The sequence below is a fragment of the Dendrobates tinctorius genome, unplaced genomic scaffold, assembly GCF_039654945.1.
Source record: "Dendrobates tinctorius isolate UK_male_01 unplaced genomic scaffold, ASM3965494v1 ptg000377l, whole genome shotgun sequence".
Taxonomy (NCBI): Eukaryota; Metazoa; Chordata; class Amphibia; order Anura; family Dendrobatidae; genus Dendrobates; species Dendrobates tinctorius.
This window is the reverse complement of record NW_027362043.1, coordinates 5,694,024-5,715,051: the sequence shown is the minus strand read 5'-3', so window position 1 is coordinate 5,715,051 and position 21,028 is coordinate 5,694,024.

Sequence of the window (21,028 nt, the reverse complement as noted above, 5' to 3'; positions counted from 1 at the left end):
CAAGGGGCTGTTTGGTGATGATTGGCTGTAGAGGAGCTCTCTGGCTGTCACGATCTTTTCTGCCCAGGTTACATTGTCCACACTCCCGGCACCACCTCTCAATGGCTTTCCTCATACCAGCCCAGTAGAACCTCTCTCGGAGCAATACTTCCAACTTCTTCCATCTGAAGTGTCCAGCTCCATTGTGGTATGCTTCCAGGACCATTGATGCCTCTCTCTTTGGGACTACCACCTGCCAAACCAGCTCATGAGTGCGGGCATTGATACTCTTCCGACACAGCTTCCCTTCATAAACGAACAGCCGGCCTCTCTCCTTCCACAACTGCTGAGTTTCTTCAGGAGCATCCGACTCTGGATGTGATTCAGCTCGGGTCAGCAGCTCCTTCACCAGACGGACTGCAGGGTCACTATCTTGCGTTTCTGCCCAGTCTTGATGGGGCAATGGATTCAGGGTGACCTCCTTCAAGCCAGACCGTCTGTTTCTCACTCCTTGAGCACGCTGGGCCGCAAGTGGCCGGTGGAAGGGAGGTAACTCTATTTCCTCAAGAGCCTCAGGGTCTTCTCCTGCATCTGGTAGGTTAGGCTTTCTAGACAGCGCATCAGCATTGCATTCTTGTGCCCTGCCCGGTACTTGATGGTAAACTCATAGTTCGATAGCCGAGCCATCCATCGCTGTTCCAGTGCACCTAGTTTTGCAGTGTCCAAATGCGTCAACGGATTGTTGTCCGTGAAGATAGTGAACTTGGCAGAGGCTAGGTAATGTATGAACCTTTCGGTGACAGCCCAGACTATGGCAAGGAACTCCAGCTTGAAAGAACTGTAATTATCAGGGTTCCTTTCAGTGAGGCGCAGCTTCCTGCTGGCATAGGAGATCACTCTTTCCTTCCCATTCTGTACCTGCGACAGTACTGCTCCTAGTCCCACGTTGCTGGCACCTGTGTACAGCACAAAGGGTTTATCCTAATCTGGGTAGGCCAGAACTTTGTCTCCTGTGAGAGCCATCTTCAATCTGGTGAAGGACCTTTCCAACTCTTCAGTCCATTCAAAGGTGGAATTTTTCTGTTTGGTCTTCTTGGACTGCCCCACTATAAGGTTTTGCATAGGGGTGGCTATTTCAGTAAAGCCCTTGATGAATCTTCGGTAGTAGCCTACCAGTCCAAGGAATTGGCGTACTTCATGAAGGTTGCTGGGCTTCGGCCAGTCCCGGATGACTGTGACCATGTCAGGATCTGGTGCCACACCTTCTGCACTGACCACATGACCAAACTACTGCACCTTGGGCTTCAGGAGGTGGCACTTGGAGGGCTTCACCTTCAGGCCAAAATTGGACAAAGCTTCAAACACTTCAGCCAGGTGCTCCAGATGATCTTCGTAGGTTTTGGAGAAAACAATGACATCATCCAGGTACAACAGGACCGTCTCAAAGTTCATGTGTCCCAGGCAGCACTCCATCAGCCGTTGAAATGTTCCTGGAGCAGTGCAGAGCCCAAATGGCATATAATTGAACTCACAGAGACCCATTGGAGTGGTAAATGCTGTTTTCTCCTTGTCTGCCTCTGCCACGGAAACCTGCCAATACCCACTGGTGAGATCCAAGGTGGAAAAGTAATTAGCAGTTTTAAGTGCAGCCAATGATTCCTCAATTCTAGGTAATGGGTAGGCATCTTTATGTGTAATGCTGTTAATTTTCCTGTAATCAACACACATTCTCATGGTACCATCCTTTTTCTTTACAAACACTATTGGAGCTGCCCAGGGGTTACAACTGTCTCTGATGACCCCTGCCTCCTTCATCTCCCTCAACATACTCTTAGCACACTGGTATTGTGTTGGGGGTATAGGTCTGTACCTCTCCTTTATGGGTGGATGGTCTCCCGTGGGGATATGATGTTAAACCCCCTTTGCCTGCCCAAAATCTAGTGGGTGTTTACTGAATACCCGCTCATACTCTTGTGTCACTCTGTAAACCCCATTTTTCTGGTATGAAGGTGTAGCGTCAGTTCCCACCTGCAGATGCTGACACCACTCATCTGGCTGCTTCACAGAACCATTGTCCTCCACCTGATCGGATGAGACCAAGGGTTCTGCTGCCTGCAAAGAGTTGTTACTAATGGTGAGCAGCTTAGCAACTGTGGTGTACCGAGGTATTGTGGCTTCCTCTTCCCCACAATTCAACAGGCGTACAGGTACTCTCTCCTTTCGTATATCAACCACCCCTCTGGCTGTCAGGACAGTGGGCCTGCTCTCGGAGTATACTGGTTCTACCAACGCCTGGTAATCTCTCCCTCTAAGACCTATAGCTGCCCGACACCAAACCAACATTTCACATCTGGAGGGTATTGCAATGGGAAAAGCATCACTCAATCTGATGCTGCCAATCTCTCCACCAGAGAGTTCTACCTGTTGCCTTTGCATCAGGGCTCGGATCTCCTTCTGCAGGACTTGTTTTTCTCCGGAACCAGCAGTCTCAGCCACCTGTTGCAACAAGACAATAACCTCGGACAGACAGTTTTCAATTACATTTATACCAAGAGTCATCATGGGATTACCTTCACGTCGATCAATATCAACAACTATTAAACCTCTCGCCGCCCCACTTTGACAGTAATTTCTTTACATCCTATCTGCGGTAAAGACTGACCATTACTAGCAACTACTGTCAGTTCATCAGTTGGGCCACGGGTAATCTCTGAATCAGCCCAATATCTCTTGTACAGAATGTATGGCATAGTGGTCACCTGGGAGCCAGTGTCCAGCAAAGCGTTCATGGGGATGCCGTCAACCACCACAGGAAGGATTGGTCTCCCTCCCACATACTTGGCTCTCCAGTTCTTTGGGCCTGGGGATCCTATTCCTGGGGGTTGGCCCTCTGCCCCAAGGGTTGCTCGTTTAAAGGATAATATCTTGCAAGATGGTCGGCCTTGTAGCAGCGATGACAGATGGGACGTCCGTCCTGGTCATAGCGATCGTTGGTCCTCCCTTGAAGTGGCGGGGCTCTCCTCCTCCGGAGCCACGGGACATCCTCTGGACTGGAAGCAAGCTGTATCTTTTCTTTGGAGGACACTTGCAGGGACTGCATGGTTTTAGTAAGTGCAGCCATTCCTTTGGTCAACTCCTGGACCTGAAGACACAGCTCCTCAGTTGGATCTTTATCCAGAGTTTGTGCATCAGCCTCCACAGGGATGGATGGAAAAGATATTGCTTCCTGATGGTAGGTGATCGCTGGGCGCCTAGGGGGCGCTGGACGGCTGTCAGTGGACTCCTGCAGTACCCAAATAGCCCTGTCCTTAAAATCAGCAAAGTCCAGATCAGGGTTTTGCAGGGTTATAATACGCAACTGTCCTCTGTGGGTACTGGATAGGAGTCCTTCAATGAACTGCTCCTTTAACAGTTTATCTTCCTCCTTTACACTGTCAGGATCAACTTGCTTAACGGCTCGCAGCGCCTCCTGCAGGTTGAGAGCATAATCCCTGATACTGTCCTGCGCCTTCTGCTTACAGCCAAATAACTTCATCTTGATTTCAGCTGCAGTACGTGTGTCAAAGGTACTCCACAGCTTGGCAAGGATCTTTGCAACAGTCTCTTTATCAGTGTCCTGCCAGGCTTTCACTTCTCTCTGCGCTGCACCCGTTAGCTGTCCAACCAGGATATTCACTTTCTGGCTTTCAGACAGAGGGTATACTTTAACCCCTTAAGCCCCAAGGGTGGTTTGCACGTTAATGACCAGGCCAATTTTTACAATTCTGACCACTGTCCCTTTCTGAGGTAATAACTCTGAAACGCTTCCATGGATACCAGTGATTCTGACACTGTTTTCTCGTGACATATTGTACTTCATGTTAGTGGTAAAATTTCATTCAAATAACTTGCGTTTATTTGTGAAAAAAACGGAAATTTGGCGAAAATTTTGAAAATTTCGCAACTTTCCAACTTTTAATTTTTATGCCCTTAAATCACAGAGATATAGCACACAAAAAACTGAATAAGTAACATTTCCCACATGTTTACTTTACATCAGCACAATTTTGAAACCAAAATTTTTTTTTGTTAAGAAGTTATAAGGGTTAAAAGTTGACCAGCGATTTCTCATTTTTGCAACACCATTTTATTTTTACGGACCACATCACATTTGAAGCCACTTTGAGGGGTCTATATGATAGGAAATATCCAAAAGTGACACCATTCTACAAACTGCACCCCTTAAGGTGCTCAAAACCACATTCAAGAAGTTTATTAACCCTTTAGGTGCGTCACAGGAATTTTTTGAATATTTAAAAAAAAAATGAACATTTAACTTTTTTTCACTAAAAAAATACTTCAGGTTCAATTTTTTTTACTTTACCAAGGGTAACAGGAGAAATTGGACTGCAAAAGTTATTGTGCAATTTGTCCTGAGTACGCCGATACCTGATATGTGGGGGGGAACCACTGTTTGGGCGCATGGCAGACCTCAGCAGGGAAAGAGCGCCATTTGACTTTTTCAATGCAAAATTGGCTGGAATTCAGATCGGACGCCATGTCGTGTTTGGAGAGCCCCTGATGTACCTAAACAGTGGAAATCCCCCAAGTGACCCCATTTTGGAAACTAGATCCCCCAAGGAACTTATCTAGATGTGTGGTGAGAACTTTGAACCCACAAGGGCTTCACAGAAGTTTATAACATAAAGCCGTACAATTAAAAAATCATATTTTTTCCACAAAAATGATCTTTTCACCCTCAATTCTTATTTTTCCAAGGGTAACAGGACCCTAAAAGATATTGTGCAATTTGTCCTCAGTGCGCTGATACCCCACATGTGAGGGGTAAACCACTATTTGGGCGCATGGCAGAGCTCGGAAGGGAAGCAGCGCCATTTGACGTTTTTGGCTGGAATTGAGATCGGACACCATGTCACGTTTAGAAAGCCCCTGATGTACCAAAACAGTAGAAACCCCCCATAAATGACACCATTTTGGAAACTAGACCCCCCAAGGAACTTATCTAGATGTGTGGTCAGCACTTTGAACCCCCAGTGCTTCACAGAAGTTTATAACGCCCGTGCGTGAAAATACAAAAATCGTATTTTTTCCACAAACATGATCTTTTAGTCACCAATTTTTTCATTTTCCCAAGGGTACAAGGAGAAATTGGACCCCAAAAGTTGTTGTCCAGTTTGTCCTGAGTACGCTGATACCTCATATGTGGGAGAAAACTACTGTATGGACACACGTCGGGGCTCGGAAGGGAAGTAGTGACGTTTTGGAATGCAGACTTTGATGGAATGGTCTGCGGGTGTCATGTTGATTTTGGAGAGCCCCTGATGTACCTAAACAGTGGAAACCCCCCACAAGTGACCCCATTTTGGAAACTAGACCCCCTAAGGAACTTATCTAGATGTGTGGTGAGCACTTTGAATCCCCCAGTGCTTCACAGAAGTTTATAACGACCGGGCGTGAAAATAAAAATATCGTATGTTTTCAACAAACATCATCTTTTAGTACCCATTTTTTTATTTTCCCAAGGGTAACAGGATAAATTGGACCCCAAAAGTTGTTGTCCAATTTGTCCTGAGTACGCTGACACCCCATATGTGGGAGAAGACTACTGTATGGGCACACGTCGGGGCTCGGAAGGGAAGTATTGATGTTTTGGAATGCAGACTTTGATGGAATGGTCTGCGGTTGTCATGTTGCCTTTGGAGATCCCCTAATGTACCTAAACAGTGGAAACCCCCCACAAATGACCCCATTTTGGAAACTAGACCCCCTAAGGAACTTATCTAGATGTGTGGTGAGCACTTTGAACCCCCAAGGGCTTCACAGAAGTATATAATGCCCAGGCATGAAAATAAAAAAATCGTATTTTTTCCACAAACATGATCAATTAGTCTCCAATTTTTTTATTTTCCCAAGGGTAACAGGAGAAATTGGACACTAAAAGTTGTTGTCCAATTTGACCTGAGTACGCTGATACCTCATATGTGGGAGAAAACTACTGTATGGGCACATGTCGGGGCTCGGAAGGGAAGTAGTGACGTTTTGGAATGCAGACTTTGAGGGATTGGTCTGCGGGTGTCATGTGCGTTTGGAGAGCCCCTGATGTACCTAAACTATTGAAACTCCCCATAAGTGACCCCATTTTGGAAACTAGACCTCCCACGGAACTTATCTAGATGTGTGGTGAGCACTTTGAACCTCCAAGTGCTTCACAGAAGTTTATAACGCCTGGGCTTGAAAATAAAAAAATCATTTTTTTCCACAAAAATGATATTTTTGCCCCCAATTTTTTATTTTCCTAAGGGTAACAGGAGAAATTAGACCCCAAAAGTTGTTTTGCAATTTGTCCTGAGTATGCTGATACCCTATATGTGGGGGTAAAACACTGTTTGGGCGCATGGCAGGGCTTGGAAGGGAAGGAGCACCATTTGACTTTTTCAACGCAGAATTGGCTGGAATTGAGATCAGACACCATGTTGCATTTGGAGAGCACCTGATGTGCCCAAACAGTGGAAACCCCCCCATTATAACTCCAACCCTAACCCCAACACACCCCTAACCCTAATCTGAGCCCTAACCCTGGCCCTAACCCTAGCCCTAACCCTAGCCCTAACCCTATCCCTAGCCCTAACCCTAGCCCTAACCCTAACCATAATCCAACCCCTAATGGGAAAATGGAAATAAATGCTTTTTTAAAATTTTATTATTTTTCCCTAACTAAGGGGGTGATAACAGGGGGTTTGATTTACTATTTATGGCGGTTTTTATGTTTGGCGGCTGTCGCACGCTAAAAGACACTTTTTATTGTAAAAATAGTTTTTGCATCACCACATATTGAGAGCTATAATTTTTCCGTATTTTGACCCACCGAGTCATGTGAGGTCTTATTCTTTGCCGGACAAGTTGACGTTTTTATCGGTACCATTTTTGGGCACGTGACATTTTTTGATCGCTTTTTATTCCGATTTTTGGGATGCAGAATGAACAAAATCCAGCGTTTCATGAATTTCTTTTGGGGGGGTGCGTTTACACCGTTCCGCGTGCGGTAAAATTGATAAAACGCTTTTATTCTTCGCATCGGTACGGTTGCAGCGATACCTCATTTAGGTCTTTTTTTATGTTTTGTCGGTTTTTTGCAATGAAAACAATTTTATATAAAAAATAATTATTTTTGCATTGCTTTATTCTGCGAGCTATAACTTTTTTATTTTTTTGCAGATGATGCTGTATGGCAGCTCGTTTTTTGCGGAACAAGATGACGTTTTCAGCGGTACCATGGATATTTATATGCGTCTTTTTGATCGCGTGTTATTGCACTTTTTGTTCGGTGGTATGATAATAAATCATTATTTTTTGCTTCGTTTTTTATTTTTATTTTTAAGGGGTTTGCTAAAGGGGTTAACTAATGGGACAGTTTTATAGGGTGGGTCGCTACGGACGCGACAATACCAAATATGTGTACTTTTATTGTTTTTTTTTTATTTTCAAAAAATGAATTTATTGGGGAATATTTTTTTTTTTTTTTACTAATTTAGCGATTTTTTTAAAATTATTTTTACACTTTTTTTTTACTTTATTACATAGTCCCAGGTGGGACATCACTGTCCTGTGACAGATCGCTGATCTGTCACATCACAGATCACTGTGACAGATCAGCAATCTGTCACAGGCAGTTCTGCAGACTTCCTCATGCCTGCGCTTTGCAGGCAGTGAGGAAGTCAGCTCCCTACAGGACCCCGAAGGCCCCCGTCGCCATCTTGGATCCGGGGGCCTGTAGGGAAAGAGCTCCCCGCGGGCTGTGATAATCAGCTGACACCCGGCCGCGATCAGCGGCGCTCACCACGTGGGCGCCGCTGATCGCATTAGACGTACTATCCTGTCCTTGGGAATTAAGTCCCAGGGCACATGGACGGGATAGTACGTCTAATGGCAGAAAGGGGTTAAACAAACTGCACAGTCTCTCTTTAAATTCACTCAGGGCATGCGACTCACCCGAGTACTGCGGTAGCTAGGCCGCTCCCGGCATATAGGGCATAGACAGCGGCATTATGGAGACCGCTGTGGCAGGCGCTCCTCCTGGTGGTGCTGCGGGGTTGACAACGGCGCTTGCCGCTGCATCGCTGTTTGGCGCGGACATCTTCTTCCCCCCTAGCTAATGCTAGCCAGGGCCGGGGGTTAGGTGAGCTCACTGGTGGCTGCTTCACAGGCCCGACGCTCCGGGCTGTAGGCCTCAGCTCCTCCTTCTCTCACGCGCTGTCCTCTCTTCCCGCACGGCACTTCACTTCTTCGCGCTCTGTGGCAGGCTCTGCCCACGAAGGCCTGCCTGTTATGAATGGGTCACCGAGGAGGAAAAACCTAAACATGCTAAGCCCAGAAATACCAGAGAGGTTGGTAACTATGCAGATTGCAGATCCCTGATACTAACCACACAACTAGCAGCAGCCGTGGAGCGTACCTACGATGAACCTAGACGCCTCGTCACGGCCAGAGGACTAAATAAGCCTAAAGCAAGAAAAGGGGAAAACTAACTGCCCCAGAGCAGACCCCAAAGGAATAGACAGCCCCCACACATGTATTGATGGTGAAACAAGATGAAAACACAAACACAGGCAGGAAAATAGGCTGAGCAAACGATGGGGCCCAAACTAACTAGAAAGGAGAGGAAAGGAAAGACACTGTCTGCAATCTGTCCAAAACCCTACAAAATAATGTCCAACACTTCTGATAACAAAATTAACCCTGAAGTCACTAGACTTCTCCCACTATATCAGCACTCTGAAATATTCTGAGACAGAGCAAAAAGAGGCCAATCTAATAAGGGACAAAAAGCAAATTGGCCAATACAGATAAATAAGAGTGGAAATTCAGCACAGCCCCAGCTGGGGCTGGCTGACCACACAAAAAACTGAATAGAACAACAAAATCAAGTGTGAACATTAGCAGAGAAACTTAGCTTGAGCTGACTGGAACAGAGCTGAGAACCAAGACCTGACAAGCAGAAGGAATCACAAGCACCAGAGTAGGGCGTCGGCTGTGTTAAATCCAATCTGAGATTCCTGAGGTCCAATTGTCATCCTCATTATCAGGTGGCACATCTCTACTGATTAAATCAGCCTCACTACCTCCTGTTACCACCAGAGGGAGCCAGGCAGGAGAACTCACAACTGGTGGACCAGAAAATGAACTCACAGCAGTACCCCACCCTTGAGGAGGGGTCACCGAACCCTCATCCACGCCACCAGGCAGATCAGGATGGGCCCAGTGAAAAGCACAAACCAATCTATTGGCATGAATATCAGAGGCAGAGACCCAAGAATTATCCTCCTGGCCATAACCCTTCCATTTGACCAAATACTGGAGTCTCCGTCCAGCCAAACGAGAATCCAATATTTTCTCTACCTCATATTCCACATTGCCTTCAACCAACACAGGGTCAGGAGGTGCTGCCAGAGGAACCACTGGCTCAACAAACCTCTTCAACAGAGATTTGTGAAATACGTTATGGATCTTGAACGTAACTGGAAGAGCCAATCGAAAAAAACAGGATTAAGAATCTCCAAAATCTTATAAGGTCTAATAAATCTTGGCTTAAATTTTGGAGATGCAACCTTCATAGGAATATTCTTAGACAACAACCAAACCATATCACCCACTTTAAACCGGGGACCAATGGTCCTGTGCTGGTTGGAAAATCGCTGGGCCTTTTCCTCAGAGAGTGACAACTTATCCACCACTTGGTCCCATATCTGCTGCATTCTCTCAACCACAGTGTCCACACCTGGGCAGGATGAAGATTCCACTTGCCCTGAAGAGAATTGAGGAAAAAACCCAAAATTACAGAAAAAGGGTGACATCAAAGTGGCAGAACTAGCTCTATTGTTCAGCGCGAATTCGGCCAAGGGCAAAAATGAGACCCAATCATCCTGATCAACAGATATAAAACATCTTAAATAAGACTCCAAGGTCTGGTTTGTTCTCTCAGTCTGTCCATTGGTCTGGGGATGAAACGCGGAGAAGGATAACTGAATTCCCAGACTGGAACAAAAGGCTTTCCAGAATCTGGAAACAAACTGAACTCCTCTGTCGGACACAAAGTTCTCATGAATCCCATGTAACCGAACCACCTGTTGTAAAAACAAGGGCACCAACTCAGCGTAAGATGGCAACTTTGGGAGTGGTGCAAGATGGACCATCTTCGAAAATCTATCACAAATCACCCAGATAACAGTCATTCTCTGAGAGACAGGAAGATCAGAAATAAAATCCATTGAGATATGGGTCCATGGCCTCTTGGGCACCGGCAGGGGCATCAGCAACCCACTAGAACGAGAACAGGGTTTAGACCGAGAACAAGTCCCACAGGACTGTACAAAATTCCTGACATCACGAGATAAGGCAGGCCACCAAAAGGACTGACTCACCAAATCTCTGGTACCAAAAATACCTGGATGACCAGCCAAGGCGGAGCAATGAATTTCAGACATCACTCTCTTTCTTCACTGGTCAGGAACATACAATTTTCCCATAGGGCAACACTCAGGTTTATCCTCCTGAAATTCCTCCAGGGCACATCTCAAATCGGGCAAAATGGCAGAAAGAACTACCCCCTCACCTAGGATGGTAGTAGGCTCGGTCACATTAAGAGAATCAGCAAAGAAACTCCTAGAAAGGGCGTCTGCCTTAACATTCCTATTGCCCGGAAGAAAAGAGACCACAAAATTAGAACGCGTGAAAAACAAGGCCCATCTAGCCTGTCTAGGATTCAAGCGTTTGGCCGACTCCAGATAAATCAGATTCTTGTGATCGGTGAGGACCACAACTTGATGTCTAGCTCCCTCCAACCAATGTCTCCACTCCTCAAATGCCCATTTCATGGCCAACAATTCCCGATTCCCCGCGTCATAGTTGCGTTCAGATGGGGAGAACTTTCGAGAAAATAAGGCACAGGGATTCATCTTAGAAGTCACAGGGTCTTTTTGGGACAAAACAGCTCCTGCACGAATCTCAGAAGCATCTACCTCCATCTGAAATGGAAGTGAGACATCAGGTTGCCGTAAAACCGGAGCTGAAGTAAATCTCCGCTTAAGCTCCTGAAATGCTGAGACAGCCTCAGGAGACCAATTCAGCACATCAGCGCCCTTCTTGGTCAGATCAGTCAGTGGTTTGACAATACCAGAAAAATTACCTATAAATTTACGATAGAAATTAGCAAAACCCAAAAACTTCAAAGAAGCAGGCTGAACCCAATCATAGATGGCCTGTACCTTGGCCGGGTCCATTTCAATAGTCCCTGGGTATTCAAGATAAATCCCAAAAATGAAATCCTCTGTACACCAAAGAGGCATTTCGATCCCTTAACAAACAGGGAATTCTCCCTCAAAATCTGGAACACAGTCCGGACGTGTTCCACATGAGAATCCCAATCACTAGAAAAGATCAAAATATCATCCAGATAGATGATCAAAAACTTATCCACAAAGTCACAGAAAATATCATTCATAAAGGCCTAGAAGACAGAAGGGGCATTAGTGAGCCCAAAAGGCACCACCAGGTAATCAAAATGTCCCTCCGGAGTATTAAATGCCTTCTTCCATTCATCCCCGTGCTTGGTGAGGATAAGATTATACGCCCCCCTGAGGTCAAGCTTAGTAAACCAGCAAGCACTCTTAACTCTGGAGAATAAATCAGACATCAGAGGTAACGGGTACTGATATTTAACCTTTATCTTGTTAAGGGAACGATAATCAATACACAGTCTTAATGAACCATCTTTCTTGGCCACAAAAAACCCCCAGCACCTAAAGGTGACGAGGATGGTCTAATATGACCCTTCTCCAACGACTCCTTAATATAGGATCGCATAGCATCATGTTTGGGTACTGATAAGTTGAAAAGCCGACCCTTGGGAAATTTACACCCAGGCATCAACTCAATTGCACAGTCATAACTCCTATGAGAAGGCAAAGATGCAGACTTACTCTCACTAAATACATCAGAAAAATCGGCCAGATAATAAGGAATATCATGAGACTGAGGAGAGGTGGAGAAAACAGGAACGTCCCTAAGAACACACTGACAACCCCAACTCCCCACAGACCCAGATTTCCAATCCAAAACTGGATTATGAGTTTGCAACCAGGGAAAATCCAGAACAATAGTATCATGCAAATTATGCAGCACCAAAAATTTACAATTTTCTTGGTGGTCTGGGGTAACTCGCATTATCGCCTGGATCTAAAACTGAGGTTTATTCTCCGCCAAAGGAGTAGCATCAATACCCCTCAAAGGAATAGGCGTCCGCAGAGGCGTCATGGAAAATCCACAACGTTTAGCAAAGTCCAAATCCATCAGATTCAACGCTGCTCCTGAATCCACAAAAGCCTTAGTGGAAAACGTGGATAAGGAGCAGATCAGAGTAATTGCCAAAAGGAACTTAGGTTGTACACTGCCCACAGAAAATGTGTGTGCAAAACGTTTATCTCGTTTAGGGCAGACAGAAATAGTAAGAGAGGCATCTCCACAGAAAAAACACAGCTTATTACGCCTTCTAAACTCCTGACATTGCGCCCTAGACAAAACCCCATCACATTGCATAGGTTCAGACATTTGTTCAAAAGGTGGCAGCGCCTCCGGTGTAGTTTTACTTTCACGCAAACACCGATCAACTTGAATGGCTAATGACATGGCATCATCCAGACCAGAGGGAACAGAAAATCCCACCAAACATCTTTTGCGGTCTCTGATAAACCCTTCCGAAAGAGAGCTGCCAATGCACTATCATTCCATGTAGTAAGGACCGCCCACTTTCGGAATTTTTGTCAGTATAACTCTGCATAATCCTGACCCTGGTTTAATGCCAACAGGGTTCTCTCAGCTTGATCAACAGCATTAGGTTTATCATACAACAAACCCAAGGCTTGAAAAAATGCATCCACATTAGTCAGAATAGGATTTTCAGGTGTCAGAGAAAAAGCCCAATCCTGGGCATCGCCGCGCAGCAAGGAGATGACAAATTTAACCTGCTGCGCAGAGCTCCCCGATGAGTTAGGCTTCAAGGCAAGAAATAATTTACAATTATTCTTAAAATTCAGAAATTTAGACCGATCCCCAGAAAACAAAACTGGAGTAGGGATCTTAGGTTCAGCAGCATGTGACTGAATGAGGTAGGTGGAAAATCCCTGCACTTCAGCAGCAAGTTGCTCCGATCAGACAATTGCTTAATCTCCATTCGGGAAAAAAAATCCTCCTATGGCCCCAGAGAAAAAGAGGAAAAAATACATATAAAAAAAATTCTGACACTTTTTTTTTTTAACAACTTTTTCCTGCTTTTGAGTACCCTAGAATCTGCGGTATGGCTGGTGATTCTGTTATGAATGGGTCACTGAGGAGGAAAAAACCTAAACATGCTAAGCCCAGAAATACCAGAGAGGTTGGTAACTATGCAGATTGCAGATCCCTGATCCTAACCACACAACCAGCAGCATCCGTGGAGCGTACCTGCGATGAACCTAGACGCCTCATCACGGCCGGAGGACTAAATAAGCCTAAAGCAAGAAAAGGGGAAAACTAACTGCCCCAGAGCAGACCCCAAAGGAATAGACAGCCCCCACACATGTATTGATGGTGAAACAAGATGAAAACACAAACACAGGCAGGAAAATAGGCTGAGCAAACGATTGGGTCCAAACTAACTAGAAAGGAGAGGAAAGGAAAGACACTGTCTGCAATCTGCCCAAAACCCTACAAGATAATGTTCAACACTTCTGATAACAAAATTAACCCTGAAGTCACTAGACGTCTCCCACTATATCAGCACTCTGAAATATTCTGAGACAGAGCCAAAAGAGGCCAATCTAATACGGGACAAAAAGCAAATTGGCAAATACAGATAAATAAGAGTGGAAATTTAGCACAGCCCCAGCCGGGGCTGGCTGACCACACAGAAAACTGAATAGAACAACAAAATCAAGTGTGAACATTAGCAGAGAAACTTAGCTTGAGCTAACTGGAACAGAGCTGAGAACCAAGACCTGACAAGCAGAAGGAATCACCAGCACCAGAGTAGGGCGTCGGCTGTCTTAAACCCAATCTGAGATTCCTGAGGTCCATTTGTCATCCTCATTATCAGGTGGCAGATCTCTACTGATTAAATCAGCCTCACTACCTCCTGTTACCACCAGAGGGAGCCTGGCAGGAGAACTCACAACTGGTGGACCAGAAAATGAACTCACAACACCTGCCCCTCTTTCTTCCCGCGCGCGCCAAGCAGCGCGGCAATGGGGGCTATTGGTGCCAATTATACACACAGTCTTTTACACAAACACAGTCTATGGCACACAGGACCCGGGGATACCGGGCTCTGTAATCCTGTTTGTGACGCCAAATTGGGTCGTCCTCCCAGGGCTGTGGGGTACTCGGTACCGGGCCGGTGTCAGCGGGATGTGTCACAGCAGCAATGACCCGGACCATGGCCCTGGGTGTCCAAGTAATAGGAAGACATGAATGGTGGAATGTAGTTAGATGAATAGTTCGAGACGCCACCTGTGGTGTTCAGCAAGGGAGGTGTTAAGCCGACGCTGCATGCAGATCCGCTGGGACTGATGGTATGGTGCCGCAAAGATGCAAAAGCTCCCCACAGGTGAAGCTGTAGTCCCAGGGCAGTGTAGATGTGGTTGGCATGGGGATGTAGCGGTGCCGAAAAGGTAGGAAGCAGACAAGACACAGCGGGGTGCAATTTCTGTACCTTTACTTGATAAATGCAGTCCAGGGTCTGGTTACAGATGGTACCGGAGCAGGCTAGCCTGGAAGCAACTCAGGAATTCTCTCTCAGCAGATGGTCTGTGCAGTCTCCTTCCTAGCGCTTACTTGAGGTATCTCCAGTACTGAGTTACACTGAAGTTCCTCCTGTTAGATGTTCCCAAGAACTCTACTTGTATGGCAGACAACTGTAGCCTGTTCCAGGGACTCCTTACTCCTAAGTCCCGGCTCACTATCCGTGTTGCTGTTGTGCCCTCAAGTCTTAGATGGGAGTATTGCATTTACAGCCTTCTACTCCTCAGGTGTCTGCTGCAGGACCATCAGTGTCCATACAGCCGTGGAGACCAGGCTCCAGTTCATGCACTCTTACGGGAGATGAGCTCTTCCTCTCAGCTCTATCTCAGCGCTCCTTCCACACGTCTGAACACTTCACCCTCCGCAGACTAACTAACCACTCCTTCCTCTTGGCCCTCAGAGAGCACTCCTCCCCTTAATTCCGGTTCAGAGTTCCCCCTGCTGGCCTGGAGTGGAACTGTGTTGCATGCATAGATTGACTGCGAGAGAGACCCCTCATTGCCTCCAAGCCTGGCATTACCCTCCCTGGAGGAAGGCAAAGCCACTGTGGCGACCTTACTCCTGGGGGCGCCACATATACACCCAAGATAAATAGAAAAATGACTTCACTTACAATCAGCAGCTGGAATATTCAGGGTCTCAACACCTCGACCTTTGGATGTAAAACAAATGACCCTGACTTTATACAAAGACTGAAAAATATAGACATTCATATCCTTCTGGAAACATGGACCAGAGCCGAAAATGAATCTCTGGTGCCCATCGGATACAGGGAAATCTCTGTTCCGGCCCTGAAAAATAAAAACATCAAACAGGGCTGGAGCTCAGGAGGAATACTGATCTGGTATAAAGAGGAGCTCCACCAGTACATCAAACCGGTGAAGAGAGGAGGCAGCCACATATGGATCATGATCAGCAGCTCCATCCTCACCTCTCAGTCTGATGTCCACCTCTGCGCCACCTATATACCACCGCCAGAGTCACCCTATTTCAATCCAGACTGCTTTGAGATCCTACAAAGAGAAGCCGCCCACTATCAAGCCCTGGGCAAAGTTCTCATCTTTGGAGACCTCAATGCAAGAACAGGGAGAGAAAAAGACTTCCTGACCACGGACGGGAACATCTACATATTTGGAGCAGAGAATGACGGCCAAGACTCAATACACACAGAGAGAAACAGCTATGACAGTACAGTCAACAAAAGTGTTAAAAAGCTCCTGAACGTATGTAGAAGTTTAGGACTTCATATTCTTAATGGACGAACCAAAGGAGACTCCTTAGGGAGGTGTACACTAAACTCCCATGTAGGGAGGAGTGTAGTAGATTATGCCATTACAGATATGAACCTGGCAAATATCAGCGCCTTCATAGTCTCCCCACAAACGCACCTGTCAGACCACAGTCAACTTCTTCTGTACCTGAAATCTACAGAGAAACCATCCACTCAAAAGCCTCAGCAGAGCGGCCTCTTCACACGGCCTCCATCCTATAAATGCCACAAAATGTCGGCATTAAAGTATAAAGAGGCTCCCAGTAGACCTGAAATACATTGGATGCTACACCACTTCTACAACTACGAGTACCAGCCTAACCCAAAGGGAGTGAGTCAAGCTGCAAAAGACCTCAACAATGGCCAGACTGTCCAACCTTAAAAAAGTCAACTACGAGAGATCAAAAGAAAAACAGACCAACAGATGGTTTGACAGAGAATGTAAAGCCGTACGGAAGACCCTGAGAACAGCCTCAAACAAGAAACACAGAGACCCCAACAACCCGGGTCTGAGGGAAGCCTATGACACCATACAAAGGCAGTACAAAACTATCCTCAGGAGGAAGAAGCAGAGTTACATCTCCACCAAACTTAACCAACTCCAAGACGCCCTCCAAGACAATGCCTTCTGGAAACTATGGAACCACATGGGCACAAAACCACCGCACCACATCTACACCCTGTACAGCCTCATTCAGAGCCACGTCCACAATACAAAGAACGGGAAGATACATGCCTGTTTTGTGGACTTTAAAAAGGCCTTTGATTCGGTGTGGCACCCAGGCTTATTCCTGAAACTGCTGGAGAGCGGAATAGGAGGAAAGACCTATGACGTAATCAAAAGCTCCTACACCGAAAACCTCTGCAGTGTGAGTGTGAACGGTAAAAGAATGGCCTATTTCCAGCAGAGCCAGGGAGTCAGACAAGGCTGCAGCCTAAGCCCAATGCTCTTCAACATTTACATCAACGAGCTGGCTACCGCTCTGGAATCTTCCACAGCACCAGGTCTCACCCTCCACGACGCGCAGGTGAAATTCCTGCTGTACGCAGATGACCTGCTGCTTCTGTCACCACCCGATAAAGGACTCCAAGAAAATCTGAAAATCTTAGAGAAATTCAGCTCCACCTGGGCACTTCCGGTCAACCTAAAGAAACCAACATCATGGTGTTCCAGAAGAGAAAGAGAAAATCAGACCAGCACCCTTCATTTGTCCTCAACAACTGCGCCCTTACAAGAACGGACAAATATACATACCTAGGCGAGATTCACCGGTCAGGGAGCTTCAAACAAGCCATAGAGACCCTGAAAGACAAGGCCAGCAAAAGCTTCTATGCCATCCGAAGGAAACTACCATCTGAAGCCACCAGTGAGGGTCTGATTAAAGTCTTTGACTCTATCATCGCCCCAATCCTCCTGTATGGCAGTGAAGTCTGGGGCCTTCACACCTACCCATACAGGTCAAGGTGGGATTCCAGCCCAGCAGAAATATTCAACCTGGAATTCTGCAAGCACCTTCTCCAAGTCCATCGGAACACCTCCAACAGTGCTTGCCGGGCGGAGCTGGGCAGATTCCCTCTGCACCTAATGGTTCTAAAGAGGGCACTGTCATTCCGGGCTCACCTACGTAGGAGCAATACAAGCTCCCATCACCATAAAGCCCTGACACATGTAGGGGAAACAGAAAAAACAGAAAAACCAGGAACCTCGGAACAGCTCACCCAAACCCAACCTGACCAGAACACCAATCACAACAACCTGACAAAAGCCGGAATCAGGAAGATGGTAGACGAAGAAAAGGAGAGGTACGTAAGTGACTGGAAGAACGACATCATCAGCTCACAGAAACTGACCATGTACCAGAGTCTACAGAGAGACTACAGACTGGCCCCATACCTGGAGAAACTCCTGGACCCCAGAGACTGCAAGAACCTGAGCCGGTATAGACTCAGTGCCCACATTCTGGCCATCGAGGTCGGCCGACACAGGCAGAGCTACAAGCCCAAGGAGGAAAGACTGTGCCAACACTGTGACCAGGAGGCCCTGGAGAATGAGACCCACTTCCTGCTACACTGCTCCAAATACTCAGCAGTGAGGGACACTCACTTCAGGAGACTCTCACAACTCTTCCCGGATTTCATCCCAATGAAGGAGGAAGAGAAAACATATATCCTGCTGGGGGAAGAAGAGAGAGCAGTGGAGATAGCGGTGCGGTATGTGAGCGAATGTCATGAAGAGAACTATGATATGCCATGGACTTCTATGGCCCCCACCCTGGATATGCCCCATCCCCCCCATCCACCTTCCCTATGCCATGGACTTCTATAGCCCCCATTCTGGATCGGCCCCCATCCCCCCCATCCACCTTCCCTATGACATGGACTTCTATAGCCCCCATCCTGGATCTGCCCTCACCCACCTTTCCTACAGCCCCTTCTCAACATCCCTACAGTCCCTATCCCTGTTCCCTTTTGTACACTTGCTTTGGCAAAACTAATGTGTATTTAGTCCTGCCAATAAAGCTTCTTTGAATCTTGAACATACAGCACTACCTATACATTTATAACATTATATAACATACAGCAGTACCCATACATATAACATACAGCAGTGCCCATACATATAACATACAGCAGTACCCATACAAATAACATACAGCAGTGCCCATACATATAACATACAGCAGTACCCATACATATAACATACAGCAGTGCCCATACATATAACATACAGCACTACCAATACATATATAACATTATATACAGTCATATGTCAAAGTTTGGGCACCCCTATTAATGTTAACCTTTTTTCTTTATAACAATTTTGGTTTTTGCAACAGCTATTTCAGTTTCATATATCTAATAACTGATGGATTCAGTTATATTTCTGGATTCAAATGAGGTTTATTGTACTAACAGAAAATGTGCAATCTGCATTTTAACAAAATTTGACCGGTGCAAAAGTATGGGCACCTCAACATAAAAGTGACATTAATATTTCGTAGATCCTCCTTTTGCAAAAATAATAGCCTCTAGTCGCTTCCTGTAGCTATTAATGAGTTTCTGGATCCTGGATGAAGGTATTTGTGACCATTCCTGTTTACAAAACAATTCCAGTTCAGTTAAGTTTGATGGTCGCCGAGCATGGACAGCCCGCTTCAAATCATCCCACAGATGTTCAAAGATATTCAGGTCTGGGGACTGGGATGGCCATTCCAGAACATTGTAATTGTTCCTCTGCATGAATGCCTGAGTAGATTTGGAGCGGTGTTTTGGATCATTGTCTTGCTGAAATATCCATCCCTTGCGTAACTTCAACTTCATCACTGATTCTTGCACATTATTGTCAAGAATCTGCTGATGCTGAGTGGAATCCATGCGACCCTCAACTTTAACAAGATTCCCGGTGCCGGCATTGGCCACACAGCCCCAAAGCATGATGGAACCTCCACCAAATTTTACTGTGGGTAGCAAGTGTTTTTCTTGGAATGCTGTGTTTTTTAGCCTCCATGCATAACGCCTTTTTGTATGACCAAACAACTCAATCTTTGTTTCATCAGTCCACAGGACCTTCTTCCAAAATTTAACTGGCTTGTCCAAATGTGCTTTTGCATACCTCAGGCGACTCTGTTTGTGGCGTGCTTACAGAAATGGCTTCTTCTGCATCACTCTCCCATACAGCTTCTCCTTGTGCAAAGTGCGCTGTATTGTTGACCGATGCACAGTGACACCATCTGCAGCAAGATGATGCTGCAGGTCTTTGGAGGTGGTCTGTGGATTGTCCTTGACTGTTCTCACCATTCTTCTCTGCCTTTCTGATATTTTTCTTGGCCTGTCACTTCTGGGCTTAACAAGAACTGTACCTGTGTTCTTCCATTTCCTTACTATGTTCCTCACAGTGGAAACTGACAGGTTAAATCTCTGAGACAACTTTTTGTATCCTTCCCCTGAAAAGCTATGTTGAATAATCTTTGTTTTCAGATCATTTAGAGAGTTGTTTTGAGGAGCCCATGATGCCACTCTTCATAGGAGAATCAAATAGGAGAACTACTTGCAAGTGGCCACCTTAAATACCTTTTCTCATGATTTGATACACCTGGCTATGAAGTTCAAAGCTCAATGAGGTTACAAAACCAATTTAGTGCTTCAGGAAGTCAGTAAAAAGTAGTTAGGAGTGTTCAAATCAAGAAAATGATGTCATGTCCGCCATGTCTGCCATGTCTGTTTTGTCTCAAGAACTCCTGGAGCGATGTGCATGCGCATATCTTGTCTGCTATCCTGCATGTTCCCTAGAGCAGTGTGCACACTCACCTCATGTCTGAGCTGCAGGATGCCTGCGTTTCTGCTCTACCTTCTGTGATCTTCTCGTCCTGTCTGGAGTCCCTGATCATGTGTCCCTGCCTGGATCCTGCACTGTCTGGTTCTGCAATCATCTCATCATGTCTGGAACGCTGATCATGTGACCTTTCCTAGGATCCTGCACTGTCTGGTTTGGTAATCATCTCGTCATGTCTAGAACGCTGATCATGTGACCTGTCTAGGTTTCAGCACTGATTCTGCAGTTGTCTCGTCATGTCTGGAACTCTGATCATGTGACTACACTCTGTTATCCTGTGGATCTGAACCCGGAAGTGCTCCCCTGGTCCTGACCTGGAAGAGGAGGTGCTATGCCCTATATCAGGCTGCCCCTTCCTATGCTCAAGGCCTGAGTATTGTGTGGTGTCCCTGCATGGCTGCTTGGTCTGAGGGGGCGCGCTCTCTATTCTGTGCCCTTGCACTCTGCTCTGTCGTGCATCTCTGCACACGCTCCGTGCTCGTATTCCGTCTCTTGTCTTGTCTTTTGTTTGTCCTTCGTGCCATGTTTTGGCTCTGCTTTGCTTTGTAGTCCTTGTTTGCTCTGTTTCTGTCCTCGTGTCATGTCTTGCTCTGCTTTGTGGCTTCAGGTACCCTGCC